This window comes from Schistocerca gregaria, chromosome 10 (genome assembly GCF_023897955.1).
Source record: "Schistocerca gregaria isolate iqSchGreg1 chromosome 10, iqSchGreg1.2, whole genome shotgun sequence".
NCBI classification, from domain to species: domain Eukaryota; kingdom Metazoa; phylum Arthropoda; class Insecta; order Orthoptera; family Acrididae; genus Schistocerca; species Schistocerca gregaria.
The window spans coordinates 157,891,822-157,909,659 of record NC_064929.1 but is presented as its reverse complement, the minus strand read 5'-3'; positions in this window follow the sequence as shown (position 1 = coordinate 157,909,659).

Below are 17,838 nucleotides of genomic sequence, written 5' to 3'. Positions count from 1 at the left end.
GTTTTTAAGTTTTTTTATAAAGAAGGGGAATTCTTCTGAACTCTCTTCGGAATAGGCGGATTTTCAGACTAGCGAGGTTCGGAATGGCGGTATTCTGCTGCACTTAACAACAGTTTACAGAAGCTGGGGTAATTTATCGATTCACCGACCGTAGGAATCGCGTGGTAGTGTGACAAATAATTTTCCGAGCCATCTTCGGAGCGCATTTTCGTTCGGAAAGGAAGGTCCTCGAAGATTGTTCGATGGAGACTCGAAAAGGTCAAAATTTGAGGGCGCAATATCAGGTGAATAAGATGGGTGCTGAATGACTTCCCAACCCAACACTTACACAGTATTCTCTGTCAGTCTAGCAGAATGCGGGCGTGAGTTATGCAGTAGTATCACAACACGCAGTCTTGCTGGTCGTTGTTCTTGCATTGCTTCTGCCGGACGTCTCGGATGTCTATAATAAGCGCCAGCAGTTTACACCTCGTGGAAGCAATTCACTCTACACGACACCGTCGCTGTATCTCCACATGCATAACATCTTTTTGTGGGTGCGCACAGGTCTTTGTACGCGCAGTTTCTACTTTATTTGGGATCAACTATTCCTCTCTTTCCCTACGTGAGGATGAAGAAACTTTTTCTCGTCACCAGTTTGCTCGCGTATCATGTCATTTCTGGAAACCCAGAATCTACTCTGTAGGAATTAGCATGGATTCCGGAAACAGCGATCGTGTGAGGCCCAGCTCGCTTTATTTGTTCATGAGACCCAGAAAAAAGATAGGGGCTCCCAGGTAGATGCCATTTTTCCTTGACTTCCGGAAGGCGTTCGATACAGTTCCGCATTGTCGCCTGATAAACAAAGTAAGAGCCTACGGAAGATGGCCAGCTGTGTGGCTGGATTGAAGAGTTTTTAGCAAACAGGACACAGGATGTTGTTCTCAGTGGAAAGACGTCTACAGACATTAAAGTAACCTCTGACGTGCCACAGAGGAGTGTTATGAGACCGTTGCTTTTCACAATATATGTAAATGACCTAGAAGATAGTGTCGGAAGTTCCATGTGGCTTTTCGCGGATGATGCTGTAGTATACAGAGAAGTTGCAACATCAGAAAATTGTAGCGAAATGTAGGAAGATCTTCAGTGGATAGGCACTTGGTGCAGGGAGTGAAAACTGACCCTTAACATAGACAAATGTAATGTATTGCGAATACACTGACCCTACGACTTATCTTAGAAGAAATCTTAAGGAAAGGCAAACCTACGTTTCTAGCATTTGTAGACTTAGAGACACCTTTTGACAATGTTGATTGGAATACTCTCTTTCAAATTCTGAAGGTGGCAGGGGTCAAATACAGAGAGCGAAAGGCTATTTACAATTTGTACAGAAAGCAGATGGCAGTTATAAGAGTTGAGGGACATGAAAGGGAAGCAGTGGTTGGGAAAGGAGTGAGACAGGGTTGTAGCCTCTCCCCGATGTTGTTCAATCTGTATATTGAGCAAGCAGTGAAGGAATCAAAAGAAAAATTCGGAGTAGGTATAAAAATCCATGGAAAAGAAATAAAAACTTTGAGGTTCGCCGAATAACATTGTAATTCTGTCAGAGACAGCAAAGGACTTGGAAGAGCAGTTGAATGGAATGGACAGTGTCTTGAAAGGAGGATATAAGATGAACATCAACATAAGCAAAACGAGGATAATGGAATGCATTCGAATTAAGTCGGGTGATGCTGAGGGAATTAGATTAGGAAATGAGACACTTAAAGTAATAAAGGAGTTTTGCTATTTGGGGAGCAAAATAACTGATGATGGTCGAAGTGGAGAGGATATAAAATGTAGACTGGCAATGGCAAGGAAAGCGTTTCTGAAGAAGAGAAATTTGTTAACATCGAGTATTGATTTAAGTAGGACATGTTCTGAGGCATCAAGGGATCACCAATTTAGTATTGGAGGTCAGCGTGGAGGGTAAAAATCGTAGAGGGAGACCAAGAGATGAATACACTAAGCAGATTCCGAGGGATGTAGGTTGCAGTAGGTACTGGGAGATGAAGAAGCTTGCACAGGATAGAGTAGCATGGAGAGCTGCATCAAACCAGTCTCAGGACTGAAGACCACAACAACAACAACAACAAAGAAAGAAGGATCCTTTATTGTATGATTACATGAGAGCGGAACAAACACTGGTAGAGTTACTTCTGTAAAATATGTGGGAGTATGCCTACGGAAAGATTTGAAGTGGAATGATCATATAAAATTAATTGTTGCTAAGGTGGGTGCCAGGATGAGATTCATTGGGAGAGTCATTAGAAAATGTAGTCCATCAACAAAGGAGGTGGCTTACAAAACACTCGTTCGACCTATACTTGAGTTTTGTTCATCAGTGTGTGATCCGTACCAGATCGGGTTGACGGAGGAGATAGAGAAGATCCAAAGAAGAGCGGCTCGTTTCGTCACAGGGATATTTGGTATCGTGATAGCGTTAAGGAGATGTTTAGCAAACTCGAGTGGCAGACTCTGCAAGAGACGCTCTCGACATCGCGGTGTATTTCGCTGTCAAGGTATCGAGAGTGTGCGTTTCTGGACGAGGTATCGAATATATTGCTTCCCCCTACTTATACCTCCCGAGGAGATCACGAATGTAAAATTAGAGAGATCCGAGCGCGCACGGAGGCTTTCCGGCAGTCGTTCTTCCCGCGAACCATACGTGACTGGAACAGGAAAGGGAGGTAATGACAGTGCTACGTAAAGTGCCCTCCGCCACACCACGTTTGGTGGCATGAGGAGTATAGAGGTAGATGTAGATGTAAAGGAAAGGAATGGCCGGTGTAGTTCAGAGGCCAATTGATAACCAGCCAGCGGAGATGCACATATGACCACCCGTTGATTTTCGTGACTTCGACTTAGAGCATACTACTGCATGCACCCGATTTTTGAACCTTCCCCATTATACGCAAATGTCGCACGATGACGGGTGAAAATGAGAATAAATTCCCGAAACAGATTGTTAAAACATCAAAACATAAGTAACTGGCGCGGTTTTCATTATTTAATTCATAAATGTTATTTTCTTTGCCCACACAATTGAGACAAGGGCGTACAAAGAAAACAGACTTGTGAAGATATCGCGAAACGACTACTTAGGCTGATCGATGACTCAGTTTAGAATTCTGGTATCAAAATCTAATCAAACTCGTATTTACCGTTCTGAAGTGTTATATTTTTTCTTTTTATTTTTTTTTTAGCTAAGTTAAATACACTTGCGGTCAGCGATCCCTAGGCCATACAGCAATCCTTCTGAATCCAAAAGGAGGTCCTACTTCATCTTCTCCGTGATCATGGCGGTCCTGCGAATCTCTTTGGCAGCTTGCGTCATCCGTTGCTGTTCTCGCTCCATACGCTATTCGTCCGCTCCTGTGAAGAAGTTGTAAAAGGCAGGTCCGATCTCAAGTTCGAGCACGCTCGAGTTTTTCATAATGGCTGTTAGGCTGTCGAAACACATGTCGACCATTTTGTTTCCAGTGTCAGTGCTTTTCGGAGACACTTTTCCACAAGTCACTTTGTAACTCGATAATGGAAATTCTGGCAAACTTGCGATGACCATTAAGGTAAAGTAGACATTCGAGAAAGCATTTTTAAGCAAAAAAATAGATATTTTGAAATTTTCAAAGAGGACTACTCGCTGAATGCTTTTCTCAATACTTGGTACGTTTCGCATTTATTATTCACTATTTAATAATGTATATGGTTCAAATGGCTCAGAGCACTATGGGACTTAACATATGTCCCCTAGAACTTAGAATTACTGAAACCTAACTAATCTAAGGACATCACATTCATTCATACCCGACACCGGACGTTCCAGACTGAAGCGCCTAGAACCGCTCGGCCACAGCGGCCGGCTAATAATGTATAGGAGACACCTAGATTATATCACAGTTGGCGGTAAGCACACCGTGCCATCCACAAAGTTTTAATAATTTGCAATAACGGATTTGGGAGTCCATAAATAAAACACAGTGGTCAAATCTAGACCAATTTTGTAGTACAGTCACTTTCATATAAAATTATCGTCCGGCAAGTTCCAGAATATCGGCATCGAATTATCAAACGTATTTAGTAACGTATACAAACTAACTTGCTTACCACCTCCGCAACGGGATAAAATTTGGAAAAATATCCATATCCCGTTATAACTAACTCATGTACAGGCAAAGTGGTACTAAGCAGTGAAAAGAAAAATTCCAACAATCTCTGACAGATCCTCTGCTGTGTGCCACGTGTAATTTCACTGACACCGAAGAACATCAATTTGTTTACGGTGTAAGAATGGCAACCCATTATTCCTCAAGAACCAAAACCAGAGAAGGTAGTAATGTCGGGTCTCGAGCGAGGTCGACCCTTTTACTCATTCTCGACGTGTTCCATTTCGTTCAGGTCGGTAATCTTGGAAGGTTAGTCCATTCCAGGAAAGTTATTCTCCGCAAAACGTTGTCTCGCAGATTGCGCTTAATGACAGTGTGCTGATAGAAACAACCATAATCTCCGAACTGTTTCTCTAAACAATAGCGTAAAATGTGCTTACACTGGAGAGCCAAAGAAACTGGTACACCTGCCAAAGATCATGTAGCACGGTGAAGTGCTGCAAAACCACGTGGCGTGGACTCGACTAATGCCTGAAGTAGTGCTGGAGGGAACTCACACCATGAATCCTGCAGATCAGTCCGTAAGTCCTAAGGGTACGAGATGGTGGAGATCTTATCTGAACAGCACGTTGCAAGGCATCCCAGATGTGCTCAATAATGTTCATGTCTGAGGAGTTTGGTGGCCAGTGGAAGTATTTAAACTCAGAAGGGTGTTTTGGAGCCAGTCTGTAGCAATTCTGGACGTGTGGGGGTGTCGCATTGTCCTGCTGGAATTGCCCAAGTCCGTCGGATGCACAATGGATATGAATGGATGCGGATTATCAGACAGGATGCTTACGTACGCGTTACCCATCACAGTCGTATCTAGACGTATTAGGAATCCCATATTACTCCAACTGCGCACGCTCCACACGATTACAGTTGAAAAGTCTCCTGTTGAAATGCAGGGTCCATGGATTCATGAGGTTGTCTCCATACCTGTACACGTTCGACCACTCGATAAACTTTGAAACGAGATTCGTCCGTCCAGCCGTCAATAGTCCGATGCTGGTGTTGACATCGGACTAGCGAGGCGTAAGGCTTTTGCGTCGTGCAGTCATCAAGGGTACACGAGTGCGCCTTCAGCTCCGAGAGCCCATATCGATGATGTTTCGTTACATAGTTTGCAGGCCCAGCATTCAAATCTGCAGGAGTTTGTGGAAGGATTGTTTTCACGTTGATCGATTCTCTTCAGTTGTCATTGGTCCCGTTCTTGCAGTTCATTTTCCGGGTGCAGCGATATCGGATTTTTTATGTATTCCTGATATTCACGGTACACTCAAATGATCTAAGGGAAAATCCTCACTCCATCTTTACCTCGGAGATGCTATGACCCATCTCTCATGTGCCGACTGCAATATCACGTTCAAACTCAGTTAAAGCTTGATAACCTGCCATTGTAGCAGTAGTAACCGGTCTAACAACTGCACCAGACACTTGTCTTATTAGACGTTGCCGACCGCAGCGTCGTTTTCTGCCTATTTACGCTATACCAGTTTCTTTGGCGCCTCTGCGCTTATAGCGCTTTCTTAACAACGAAAAGCATCTCCATGTGGTAACGTATGGTGGTAGGTAACTTTCTCCAGACATTCGACAAACCGAAATCCTTCAGTCAGACGAGGTATAAAATGGCAATGCATTGGTGGAGTTACCATTTGTTCAAATGGTTCAAATGGTTCTGAGCACTATGAGACTTAACATCTATGGTCATCAGTCCCGTAGAACTTAGAACTACTTAATCCTGACTAACCTATGGACAACACACAACACCCGGCCATCACGAGGCAGAGAAAATCCCTGACCCCGCCGGGAATCGAACCCTGGAACCCGGGCGCGGGAAGCGAGAACGCTACCGCACGACCACGAGATGCGGGCTGCCATTTGTACTCAGGTGATTCATGTGAACAGGTTTCAGACGTGATTATGGCCGGGCGACCGGAATTAACAGATTTTGGACGCGGAATGGTAGTTGGAGCTAGACGCATGGAACATTCTATTTCGTAAATCGTTAGGGAATCAAAATATTCTGCAGTTCACAGTGTCAAAAGTGTGCCGAGAATACCGTATTTTAGGTATTATCTCTCACCACGGACAATGTATTGGTCGAACGCCTTCTCTTAGCGACCGAGAGCAGCGTTGTCAGTGATTACAGACAAGCAACACTGCGAGAAATTACAGCAGAAATCAATATACGACGTATCACTAACGCATCCGTTAGGACAGTGCGGCGAAATGTGGTGTTAATGGGCTGTGCCAGCAGACGACGACGTAAGCAAGTACCTTTGCTAGCAGAACGACATCGCCTGCAGCGTCTCTCCTGGGGTCTTGATCACATCGGTTGGACCATAGATGACTGCTAAACCGTGGTCTGGTCGGATGAGTCCCGATATCAGTTGGTAAGAACTGCCGCTAAGATTCGAGTGTAGCTCAGAGCACACAAATGTAGGGACTCAAGTTGTGAACAAGGCACTGTGCACGCTGGTAGTGGCTCCACGATGTTATGGACTGTGTTTACACTGAACAGAATGGGACCTCCGGTCCAACTCAACCTGTTTATACTGGAATGGTTATATATGGCTACATGGACATCATTTGTAGCCATTCTTGGACCTCATGTTCACAAAAAAAGATGGCATTTTTATGGACGACAGCGCACCATGTCAAATGGCTCTGAGCCCATCAGTCGCCTTGAACTAAGAACTAACTAAACCCAACTAACCTAAGGACATCACACAGATTCATGCCCGAGGCAGGATTCGAACCTGCGACGGTAGCGGTCGCGCGGTTCCAGATTGTAGCGCCTAGAACCGCACGGCCACTCCGGCCGGTGCACAATGTCACTGGACTACAATCGTTCACAATTCGTTTGGAGAAGATGGTACAGCGTTATGCAACACTCCAAATCACTCTTTCTAGTCATCCACTGTCCAATGTTGTCGCTCCTTACACCATCTGAGGCGTCACTTAGCACTCATCATCATCATCATTTAAGACTGATTATGCCTTTCAGCGTTCAGTCTAGAGCATAGCCACCTTATGAAATTCCTCCATGATCCCCTATTCAGTGCTAACATTGCTGCCTCTTCTGATGTTAAACCTATTACTTCAAAATCATTCTTAACCGAATCCTTCTCCTTGGTCTGCCCCGACTCCTCCTACCCTCTACTGCTGAACCCATGAGTCTCTTGGGTAACCTTGCTTCTCCCATGCGTGTAACACGACCCCACCATCTAAGCCTTTTCGCCCTGACTGCTACATCTATAGAGTTCATTCCCAGTTTTTCTTTGATTTCCTCATTGTGGACACCTTCCTGCCATTGTTCCCATCTACTAGTACCTGCAATCATCCTAGCTACTTTCATATCCGTAACCTCAACCTTGTTGATAAGGTAACCTGAATCCACCCAGCTTTCGCTCCCATACAACAAAGTTGGTCGAAAGATTGAGCGGTGCACAGATAACTTAGTCTTGGTACTGACTTCCTTCTTGCAGAAGAGAGTAGATCGTAGCTGAGCGCTCACTGCATTACCTTTGCTACACCTCGCTTCCAGTTCTTTCACTATGTTTCCAACCTGTGAGAATATGCATCTTAAGTACTTGAAACCGTCCACCTGTTCTAACTTTGTTCCTCCTATTTGGCACTCAATCCGTTAATATTTCTTTCACACTGACATTACTTTCGTTTTGGAGATGGTTATCTTCATACCATAGCCCTTACATTTCTGATCTAGCTCTAAATTTTACTTTACAAACTTTCAATCGAATCTGCCATCACACCTAAGTGATCCGCATATGCAAGACTGCTTATTTTCTGTTCATATATCTTAATCTCACCCAGCCAGTCTATTGTTTTCAACATATGATCCATAAATAATATGAACAACAGTGGAGACAGGTTGCAGCCTTGTCTTACCCCTGAAACTACTCTGAACCATGAACTCAATTTACCGTCAACTCTAACTGCTGCCTAACTATCCATGTACAGACCTTTAATTGCATGCAAAAGTTTGCCTCGTATTCCATAATATCGTAGAACAGACAATAACTTTCTCCTAGGAACCCGGTCATATGCCTTTTCTAGATCTATAAAGCATAGATACAGTTCCCTGTTCCACTCATAACACTTCTCCATTATTTGCCGTAAGCTAAAGATCTGATCCTGACAACCTCTAAGAGGCCTAAACCCACACTGATTTTCATCCACTTGGTCCTCAACTAATACTCGCACTTTCCTTTCAACAATACCTAAGAAGATTTTACCCACAACGCTGATTAAAGAGATACCTCTGTAGTTGTTACAATCTTTTCTGTTTCCATGTGATTACTGCTTTTGTCCAGTCTGATGGAACCTGTTCCGACTCCCAGGCCATTTCAATTATCCTGTGTAGCCATTTAAGACCTGACGTTCCACTGTATTTGATGAGTTCCGACTTAATTTCATCCATCCCAGTTGCTTTATTGCACTGCAATCTATTGACCATTTTCTCCACTTCCTCAAATGTGATCCTATTTCCATCATCATTCCTATCCCATTCTACCTCGAAATCTGAAACATTGCTGATCGTATTTTCACCTACATTGAGCAATTCTTCAAAATATTCCCTCCATCTGCCCAAGGCATCCACAGAATTCACCAGCAGTTTTCGTGACCTATGCAAAATATTTGTCATTTCCTTCTTACCTCCCTTTCGAAGACTGCTAATTACACTCTAGAATGGTTTACCAGCAGCTTGACCCATAGTCTCCAACCTGTTTCCAAAGTCTTCCCAAGATTTCTTCTTGGATGCTGCAATTATCTGTTTGGCTTTGTTTCTTTTATCAACATAACTTTCTCTGTCTACCTTAGTTCTAGTATGTAGCCATTTTTGATACGCCTTCTTTTTCCTTTTACAGGCTACCTTGACTGTGTCATTCCACCAAGCTGTTTGCTTCATCCTACTTTTACACACTACTGTGTCAAGACATTCTTTATCCACTTCTAGTACTGTGTCCCTGTACCTTGTCCATTCCTTTTCCAAGGACTGTAATTGACTACATTCAACTAACTGGTACCTTTCTGAGATCACCGTTATGTACTTGTGCCTGATTTCCTTACCCTGAAGTTTCTCCACTCTTATCCTCCTACATATGGACCTGACCTCCTGCACGTTCGGCCTCACAATCCCAATTTCACTGCAGATTAAATAATGATCAGTGTCATCAAAGAATCCCCTGAATACACGTGTGTCCCTCACAGCCTTCCTGAGTTCCTGATCTGTTATTATATAGTCAATGACAGATCAGGTTCCCCTGCCTTCCCAAGTATACCGGTGAATGTTCTTATGTTTAAAAAATGAGTTGGTGATTACTAAGCCCATACTGACACAGAAATCCAAGAGTTGTTTCCCGTTCCTGTTGGCCTCCATATCCTCTCCAAATTTACCCATAACCTTTTCATACCCTACTGTTCGATTTCCAATCCTGGCGTTAAAATCACCCATGAGCAGAACACTGTCCTTGTCCTTTACTCTAACAACTACATCACTGAGAGTCTCATAAAAACTATCCATCTTATCATGATCTGTCCCTTCACAATGCGAATATACTGACACAATCCTAATTTTCTTGCTAGACACTGTCAAATCTATCCACATCAGTCATTCGTTTACATACCTTACTGCAACTACGCCGGGTTCCATTTCTTTCCTGATGTAAATCCCTACACCCCATTGTGTCACAAACACCTAAAACGTTCAGCTCCATCTTACTTGCAGCCTCTGCCAGCTCTACCTTCTTCCCAGAGTAGCCCCCATTGATATTAATAGCTCCTCATCTCGTTACTATTTATTTGCCGAGTCGTATCTTAGGAGTCCCTGGTTTGTCAGTTAGAGGTGGGACTCCGTCACCTCCAAAGGTCCGAGGCATTTTGCTCTGGTTGTTGCCAGCATCATATTTAAAGTATCGGGGAAGCAGGTTGCTAGCCTTACTTGCCCCGAGGCCCCGTTGGGTTTTACCCCTAACGGTTGAGGGACTAACCGGTTGATTTGGTAGTCTTTGCCGTCTGAGCACAAAGGTGACCACGACTCAGAATATGTCCGAGATGCCCAGCCTTCTTCCAAAGTAACTGGTATCCCGACTGTCGGGACCACTTTCTTGGCCACTCATACGTTGCCCGTGGTTCATGAACTAGGACATGACTACAGGAACCCACACCATGAACCACACGGCGCGCAGTCCGAAACCGTGCGACTGCTACGGTCACAGGTTCGAATCCTGCTCGGGCATGGAAGTGTGTGATGTCCTTAGGTTAGTTAGGTTTAAGTAGTTCTAAGTTCTAGGGGACTGATGACCACAGCAGTGGAGTCCCATAGTGCTCAGAGCCATTTGAACCATAGTAATGTCCGCATACTTTTGATCAGAGAGTATAGGCTCTTCTTTGTGGGATTGCGATGCAAATGACGAGCAGAGTGTACACGTTCCTGGCGTTCTGACTATCACCTGCTTCCGTGGCGTTCCTGGACACCACTCTACACAGTGACACCACCAGAGCGAGCGCTCGTTAAGGTCGCGAAAACCACGCAGGTCGGCGCGGAGGGACATTGCGGATGCAGTGACAGCCCGACAAACGACGACAACGGCGGCGTTCTAATGCGCCGAGCGCGGGAGCGTCGGACAAATCGCTTACGGAACTCGCGTTGGCAGACGCCGCAGGAAGAAGCAACGGACCCCGCGCTCTGCCCCCTGCAGTATGTGTGCGCGCTCTTTTTTTCCCTGTACCCTGGGCTTCCTCGGCGTTTCTCCGGCTAATTTGTTTACAGAGTCGCGGGCGGAACAGCTCAGCGTCCTCGGCGCTGTCGTCAGCCGGGCAGGGCCGGCAACATTACGGCGACAAGAAAGGCAAACAGGCGCGCGCGTGCGCAGAACAACAGCGCCCGCGGCGCCCACTTCCGGGATTGATGGATGGCGCGCGAGGACGGGACGCTTGTTGACGCGGAAGAATCCATCGCTGCCGCCATGCCTGCTCCTGTCCTCTCTCTCCCACTCCCCCCTCACCCCCTCACAACCACCCCCACCTGGTCCCCTCTCCCACCCTAGATAACCGCCCCCCCCCCACCACCACCACCACCACCACCGCCACCACCGCCACCACTACCTCATTGAACAACACCGCAATAACCGTGGAGGGCAGGTACGCTCACCTCAGTTTTTCGACTTCTTTCCCGTACCTCTGGCGTGCACTGCACTGACCCGACAAAAGTCATGGCATACCTGTGGTGTCACCGCCAGACACCACACTTGCTACGTGGTAGCCTCTAAATCGGCCGCGGTCCGGTAGTATACGTCGGACCCGCGTGTCGCCACTATCAGTGATTGCAGGCCGAGCGCCGCCACACGGCAGGTCTAGTCTAGAGAGACTCCCTAGGACTCGCCCAAGTTGTACAGCCGACTTTGCTAGCGATGGTTCACTGTCTACATACGTTCTCATTTGCAGAGACGACAGTTTAGCATAGCCTTCCGCTACGTCATTTGCTACGACCTAGCAAGGCGCCATATTCAGTTACTATGTCTTCTGAACAGGTAATATTGTGACTCATGTACCGTCAAGAGCGACTTTTATCATTAATGGATTAAAGTTAAACATCAAACTAATTACGTCTGCTTTCTCAATTCCAATTCCTTGTCATGTTCCAGACCTCACGTCAGTATAGTTCTTTCCTCCTCACGCCAGCCTGCGTGAGCTAAAACGCGTGCATTTCGGCCTCCTCTAGTAACACGGTGTTGGCTCTCCTTCCAAGACAACAATTCCTCCTAATGTTGTTTCGTACTTCATTTTGCCCGACGTACTTGCAGCAACTCAACGTGGCATGGACACACAAGTCGTTGGAAGTCCCCAGCAGAAATAATGAACTATGCTGCCTCTATAGCCGTCCATAGTTGAGGGAATGTTGCCAGTGAAGAAGACTGAGCCGGCCGCTGTGACCGAGCGTTTCCAGGCGCTTCAGTCTGGAACCGCGCCGCTGCCACAGTCGCAGTTGCGAATCCTGCCTCGGGCATGAATGTGTGTGATGTCCTTAGGTTAATTAGGTTTAAGTAGTTCTAAGTTCTAGGTGACTGATGACCTCAGATGTTAAGTCCCATAGTGCTTAGAGCCATTTGATTGGATTAGATTATTTGGGGGAGGAGACCAGACAGCGAGGTCATCGGTCTCATCGGATTAGGGAAGGACGGGGAAGAAAGCCGGCCGTGCCCTTTCAAAGGAACCATCCCGGCATTTGCTTCGAGTGATTTAGGGAAATCACGGAAAACCTAAATCAGGATGGCCGGACCCGAGATTGAATCGTCGTCCTCCCGGATCCGAGTCCAGTGTGCTAACCGCTGCGCCACCTCGCCAATTGAACCAAGAAGACTGAGCACAAACAGAATTTTCGATTACATCCCATAAATGTTCGATGGGATACATGTCTGTCGTCTGGGTGGCCAAATCATTCTCTCGAATGGTCAGGAATGTTCTGCAAACCAATCGCAAAGAATTGTGGTTCTGTGACATGACGCATTGTCATCGATAAAAATACCATCCATGTTCCGGGACATGACGTCAATGAATGGTTCCAAATGGTCTCCAAGTATCCAAACATACACTACTGGCTATTAAAATTACTAAACCACGAAGATGACTTGCTACTGACACGAAATTTAACCGACAGGAAGAAGATGCTGTGCTATGCAAATGACTAGCTTTTCAGAGCATTCACACAAGGTTGCCGCCGCTGGCGACACCTACAACGTGCTGACATGAGGAAAGTTTCCAACCGATTTCTCATACACAAACAGCAGTTGACCGGCGTTACCTGGTGAAACGTTGTTGTGATGCCTCGTGCAAGGAGGAGAAATGCGTACCATCACGTTTCCTACTTTGGTAAAGGTCGGATTGTAGCCTATCGCGATTGCGGTTTATCGTATCGCGACGTTGCTGCTCGCGTTGGTCGGTATCCAATGACTGTTACCAGAATTTGGAATCGCTGGGTTCAGGAGGGTAATACGGTACGCTGTGCTGGATCCTAACGGCCTCGAATCACTAGCAGTCGAGATGACAGGCATCTTATCGGCATGGCTGTAAACGGATCGTGCAAACACGTCGCGATCCCTGAGTCAACAGATGGGGACGTTTGCAAGACAACAACCATCTGCAAGAACAGTTCGACGACGTTTGCAGCAGCATGGGCTGTCAGCTCGGACCATAGCTGCGGTTACCCTTGACGCTTCATCACAGACAGGAGCGCCTGCGATGGTGTACTCAACCACGAACCTAGGTGCACGAATGGCAAAACATCATTTTTTCGGATGAATCCAGGTTCCGTTAATAGCATCGCAATGGTCGCATCAGTGTTCGGCGACATCGCAGTGAACGCACATTGGAAGCGTGTATTCGTCATCACCATACTGTCGTATCACCCGGACTGTTGGTATGGGGTGCCATTGGTTACACGTCTCGGTCACCTCTTGTTCGCATTGACGGCACTCTGAACAGTGGACGTTACATTTCAGATGTGTTACGACCCGTGGCTCTACCCTTCATTCGATCCCTGCGAAACCCTACATTTCAGCAGGATAATGCACGACCGCATGTTGCAGGTCCTGTACGGGCCTTTCTGGATACGAAAAATCGTCGACTGCTGCCCTGGCCAGCACATTCTCCAGATCTCTCACCAACTGAAAACGTCAGGTAAATGATGGCCGAGCAACTGGCTCGTCACAATATGCCAGTCACTACTCTTGATGAACTGTGGTATCGTGTTGAAGCTGCATGGGTAGCTGTACCTGTACACGCCATCCAAGCTCTCTTTGACTCAATGACCAGGCGTATCAGGGCCGTTATTACGGCCACAGGTGGTTGTTCTGGATACTGATTTCTCAGGATCTATGCACCCATGTCGCGCGAAAATGTAATCACACGTCAGTTCCAGTATAATATATTTATCCAATGAATACCCGTTCATCATCTGCATTTCTTCTTGGTGTAGCACTTTTAATGAGCAGTAGTGAATTTCCAGTCAATGATTGGTTCAGTTGGCCCAGTGAACCAAGTCCCTTCCATATAAGCGCAGCCCACACCATTATCGAGCCACTACCAAGCTTACACAGTGCCTTGTAGACAACTTGAGTCCACGGCTTAGTGCGGTCTTCGCCACACTCGAACCCTAGCATCAACTATTGCCAACTGTAATCGGGACATATTTGAGTAGGCCACAAGCCGTCTAGTCGTTTTCTCCGCTCAGGGACTGGGTGTTGTATTGTCTTCATCATCATTTCGTCCCCATGTCCCCATCCGGCACGCAGGTCGCACAATGTAATAAGACCTGCACCAAGGCGGCCGGACCTGCCCAGCAAGGGGCCTCCCGGTCAGTGATGTCAATCGCTCATTTCCATTTTTACGTTCGTCGTACGTCCCACAATCATTTCTGCAATTACACTCCTGGAAATTGAAATAAGAACACCGTGAATTCATTGTCCCAGGAAGGGGAAACTTTATTGACACATTCCTGGGGTCAGATACGTCACATGATCACACTGACAGAACCACAGGCACATAGACACAGGCAACAGAGCATGGACAATGTCGGCACTAGTACAGTGTATATCCACCTTTCGCAGCAATGCAGGCTGCTAGTCTCCCATGGAGACGATCGTAGAGATGTAGTCCTGTGGAACGGCTTGCCATGCCATTTCCACCTGGCGCCTCAGTTGGACCAGCGTTCGTGCTGGACGTGCAGACCGCGTGAGACGACGCTTCATCCAGTCCCAAACATGCTCAATGGGGGACAGATCCGGAGATCTTGCTGGCCAGGGTAGTTGACTTACACCTTCTAGAGCACGTTGGGTGGCACGGGATACATGCCGACGTGCATTGTCCTGTTGGAACAGCAACATCCCTTGCCGGTCTAGGAATGGTAGAACGATGGGTTCGATGACGGTTTGGATGTACCGTGCACTATTCAGTGTCCCCTCGACGATCACCAGAGGTGTACGGCCAGTGTAGGAGATCGCTCCCCACACCATGATGCCGGGTGTTGGCCCTGTGTGCCTAGGTCGTATGCAGTCCTGATAGTGGCGCTCACCTGCACGGCGCCAAACACGCATACGACCATCATTGGCACCAAGGCAGAAGCGACTCTCATCGCTGAAGACACGTCTCCATTCGTCCCTCCATTCACGCCTGTCGCGACACCACTGGAGTCGGGCTGCACGATGTTGGGGCGTGAGCGGAAGACGGCCTAACGGTGTGCGGGACCGTAGCCCAGCTTCATGGAGACGGTTGCGAATGGTCCTCGCCGATACCCCAGGAGCAACAGTGTCCCTAATTTGCTGGGAAGTGGCGGTGCGGTCCCCTACAGCACTGCGTAGGATCCTACGGTCTTGGCGTGCATCAGTGCGTCGCTGCGGTCCGGTCCCAGGTCGACGGGCACGTACACCTTCCGCCGACCACTGGCGATAACATCGATGTACTGTGGAGACCTCACGCCCCACGTGTTGTGTCCGGAGCAAGTATGGTGGGTCTGACACACCGGTGTCAATGTGTTCTTTTTTCCATTTCCAGGAGTGTATGTCACGGAGTGTTGCTTGTTTGTTAGCACTGACAACTCTGCTGCAAACGCTGCTGCCCTCGGTGGTTAAGTGAAGGTCGTCGGCTACGCACCGTCCGTGGTAAGAGCCAATCCCTGAAATGTGGTATTCTCAGCATACTCTTCACACTGTGGATTTCGGAATATTGAATTCCCTAACGATTTCCCAAATGGAATATACTATGCGTCTAACTCCAACCACCATTTCGCGTTCAAAGTGTGTTAATTTCCGTCTACAGATGTAATCAAGTCGGAAACCTGTTTCACATGAATCATCTGAGTACAAAAGACAGGTCCGCCAATCCACTGTCCTTTCATACCTTGTGTATGCTATACTAATGGCGTCTATATATGTGCATATCGCTGTCCCATGAGTTTTGGCACCTCAGTGTATCTGCCACATTTTAACCCATAGCCCAGTCAGCGAAGACTATGAAAGTCTAGAGGGAGGAAAATTTGGTGTAGTCGCAAGTTTTTGTACAGTGGAGGAGGAAGGGACGGGGATGGTAGAATGTCATGAGCTACGAGGGTAACCCCAAATGTAAGGTATCCTATTTTTTCATAAGTACATAGACCTGTTTATTTCTGCAATGGATTAAATCAGTTTACAGCTTGAACATTTAGCTAGTTTTCGACATAATCAACATTTCTGTTGTTGCATTTTTGTAGACGCTCTGGCAGTTTTTGTATGCCCATGTCATACCAGCTCGCCCCCATGCTGTTCAGAAAGTCATGAACCTCTTCTTTCACCTCGTCGTCGCAGCTGAATCGCTGGGACCACAATTAACGCTGACAGTTACTATGAGACTCTGAAGAAACTCAAACGGGCAATTCAGAACCGGAGGAGGGGAATGTTGAGCAAGGGTGTACACATTCTCCATGACAACGCTCGCCCACACATCGCTCGGCCAACCGTTACTCTTCCGCAACAGTTTCAATGGAACATAATCACCCACCCATCCTATTGTCCTGACTTGGTGTCCAGTGACTATCACCTGTTTCCTAGGTTACAAGAACATTTGGCCGGAAAGCGATTCAGCTCCTACGACGAGGTGAAAGAAGAGGTTCATAGCTTTCTGAACATCATGGAGGCGAGCTGGTATGACATGGGCATATAAAAACTGCCGCGGCGTCTACAAAAATGCATCGACAGAAATGGTGATTGTGTCAAAAAATGTTCAAGCTGTAAACTGATGTAAACCAATGTGGATTTAAACAGCTCTATGGACTTACGAAAAAATAGGAGACCTTACTTTTGGGATTACCCTCGTACATACTAAAATCCTGATCGGCGGTGTTTGACTGTGAGGGCGAGATGGGGAGGGGGGCACTTTTAAAGGTCACACCGAGCGAGGTGGCGCAGTGGTTAGCACACTGGACTCGCATTCGGGAGGACGACGGTTCAATCCCGTCTCCGGCCATCCTGATTTAGGTTTTCCGTGGTTTCCCTAAATCCTTTCAGGCAAATGCCGGGATGGTTCCTTTGAAAGGGCAGAGTACGAGGGGTTACAGATCTCTTCTGAACAGAACGTTGCAAGGCATACCAGAAATAGTAATGTTCATGTCTGGGCAGTTTGGTGGCCAACGAAAGTGTTTAAACTCCGAAGATTGCTCCTGGAGCCACCCTGTAGCAATTCTGGACTTGTGGGGTGTCGCATTGTCCTGCTGGAATTGCCCAAGTCCGTCGGAAAGATCAATGACATGAATGGGTGCAGGTGACCAGACAGGATGCTTAAGGGCGTGTCACCTGTCAGAGTCGTATGTAGACGTTTCAGGTGTCACATATCACTCCAACTGACACGCCCCACACTGTACAGAGCCTCCACCGGCTTAAACAGGCCCTGCTGGCATGCAGGGACTGTTCATGTGGTTGTATCCATACCCGTACACGTCCATCTGCTCGACACAATTTGAAACCAGACCCGTCCGACCAGGCAACATGTTTCCAGTCCTCAACAGTCCAGTGTCGGTATTGATGGGCTCAGACGAGGCGTAAAGCTTTATGTCGTGTAGTCATCAAGGGTACACGACTGAGCCTTCGGTTCCGAAAACCCATATCGATGATGTTTCATTGAA